The 2,725-nt window shown below is 41.9% G+C and overlaps 1 pseudogene; it reads left to right on the top strand.

Annotated features, from left to right (window-relative positions):
* Nucleotides 1-1,327: 1,327 nt before the first annotated feature.
* LOC101618586 lies at nt 1,328-1,892 on the top strand (annotated as a pseudogene).
* The last annotated feature ends 833 nt before the right edge of the window (nt 1,893-2,725 follow it).

Here is a 2,725-nt window from a genome sequence, read left to right as displayed (position 1 = left end):
CACACACACATGCACATTTAGTTGTATAAACTACTGAGCTCTTGTTCTACCAAACGTATAAGTGGTGCTGGACCTCTTTTCATTTTATATTCACAAACATAGTTCTCAATAAATTAAATCAGTCAATTTATATTTTGCTTTAAAGCAATAAGTAAATGTTTGGTGTGTCTACTCCATGCCAGGATCTATCCTAGATTTTGAGATACAAAAATGAAAAAATCCTGGTCTCTATCCTGGCGGAAAACCTTACAAGACCCCCCCACACACAAAAGCCAATTTGAATTAGCTGAGGCAAAAAAGGAATTCATTGACTCTTGTTTCCAAATGACAGAAATGGCATCTTGAGCATTTTCCACATGCTTTCTTATAAAATTTTTCTCTTTGTTTTGGCGACTCATCTATGAAACTGACATCAGTTCTACCTTCCCTAACTCACCACCTGAGAGTAAAAGTCTGCCCTACCCAGCTGTGGTATAAGAACTCCCTGGAGAAGAACTTACTGGCCTCACCATAGCTCATATGTTGCTGGCCACTGTGTCCAGAAGGCAAGGTCAATCACTTTTTCTTTTCAATCATTTTATTGAGATATGTACCCAAAGATACATATTTAATGCATGTGCATTTGAACATCAGCTCTGATCTCACATTAGAACAGAGTAACATGCAAGGGAAAGGGCATAGAGTGAAGAGTAGTTTCTAAAAAGAAGGGGGTGTTGTTTCCTGAATCAATGTGGCTACTGGGCAGAGAAAGACCAAAAGTCTACCTCAAGGGGTTGCTAGTTTATAGAGAACTAAGATATGGTGTGGTAATAAGGCCCTTGTGTACCTGCTTTAATAGAAGCACATTCAAGAGTTGAGCTCTATCAAAATATGAGAAAGCAATTAATTCTGCATAGGAGTTTGGATAAAAGTATAAGAAAGAGTCGAGGAGTTCATGAGGGAATGAGAAAACATAAGAAAATAGGCTGAAACCAGTTGTCCTAAGCCTATAGACTAAGTTAAAAGGTTCAGATGCAACTCAGTGGGTTACAGAATGGACTTGAGAATGTGCTGCCGGAGAGCTGCAGATCATCATCTCTGTGCTGAGACATGAAGCTCTACTCTTTAGACAACCAAGCGCTGGCCCTCCTCAAGCCACACCCGTTTCCTTAGGGCAGAGAGTCCACAGCACTGCCGGGAAGGAGGCTTTACCCGAGTCTCTGGTCTCCTCCACTTTCAGATCACAGTGGAATGACCAGAACTGACATTCCCTGCTCACAGAACCCCAAGCCTACTTTTAGGATTTGTGGCCAACTTAGTAAATCAGATGGTCCACATGTGGCACAGCATGACATGCAAGACAACAAGTTTTGTGTATGGGAAGATAGCAGCTGCCTCAGTGCCTGAGCCAGAGGTTGGATTTCTATTTTGATAATTGTCACAGAAATGGCATCTTGGAAGCTGATGATGCAAAGAAAAGTTACAGGCTTCCAGGAGCCTGGAAACCTGGGATGACCATCGCTGGGGTGGTCTATAAGGATGGCCTAGTTCTTGGAACAGATACAAGGACAACCGAAAGAATAGTTGTTGCTGAAAAAAATTGCTAAGAAATACACTTCATAGCTCCTAATATTTATTGCTATGGTGCTGGAACAGCTGCAGCTACAGACATGACAACTGAGCTTATTTCTTCCAACTTGGAACTCCATCCCTTCTCCACTGGCCATCTTCCCAGAGTGGCGATGGCCAATCAGATGCTGAAGCAGATGCTTTTTAGGTATCAAGGTTACATTGGTGCAGCCCTCATTTTAGAGGGAGTAAATGTTAACCAACCTCATTTCCACAGCATCTAACCTCATGGATCCATGGGTAGTTGCTTTATGTCACCATGGGTCCTGGCTTCTCATGTCTGAAGATATGGAGGAGGTGGAAGTGAACAAGCTGGGGAGTGAAGCTGTTACAGTTGGCATCTCCACCGACCTGGCATTGGCAATAACATTGATCTCTGTGTCATCAGCAAGACCACGCTGTACTTTCTCCATCCAGTGCTAAACAACACAGGTCAGTTTCGGCCAATACAGGTGTGAGAAACAGACACTATCATCCTGGCCGAGAAAGTCGCTGCTCTCAAAATTGAAGTGCTGGAGAGATAATCCAAAGAATGGGCACTCTAAGGGTGGTAATGAGGGCTGGTGGTTGCTGTAGAAGCTACATTGGAAGCTCTCCTGTCAGACATTCATTTGGTCCGTGTTTACTGAATGAAACTCAGTAAAAAAAATGAAAACAAAAAACCTTGTGGCTCTGATTTCTTTTGGAACAGTGGCATTGGAACTTTCAGTCACTGTGTCCAGTAACTAGTCTTTGAGATGAACTACTAAGCTGAAACCAAACATAGAAGAGGTTAGAAAGAGTCCTCATGTTATCTGCATCATCTAATAAAACATGGAGTTCTCTAAGAAAACAGAAGTTCCCAATGAAAACCAAGGTTTTTATTTATTACATAATAGTGAGGACTGACATGTAAGTGTTTTGCCAAGCTAGAGGTAGTTATGTAGACTCTGGGCTTATGTAGACAGGAAATATGGTTTGAAGAGATTTGTCTGTGTACTTCATCTAAGTGTTAATATCCTTTTACAAAGTGACACTAGAACACAGCAGAATAGGGTAGCTGAAGACTAGCAGAATACACTAACCCATTTCCTGTTTGTTCCCTTTACATTTTCATGTGCTTTCCAGGAGCTCTTGT

This window comes from Condylura cristata, unplaced genomic scaffold (genome assembly GCF_000260355.1).
Source record: "Condylura cristata isolate star-nosed mole 26May11 unplaced genomic scaffold, ConCri1.0 scaffold00012, whole genome shotgun sequence".
NCBI lineage: Eukaryota > Metazoa > Chordata > Mammalia > Eulipotyphla > Talpidae > Condylura > Condylura cristata.
The sequence above is the reverse complement of the archived record's forward strand: the minus strand, read 5'-3'. Positions and strand labels throughout refer to the sequence as shown.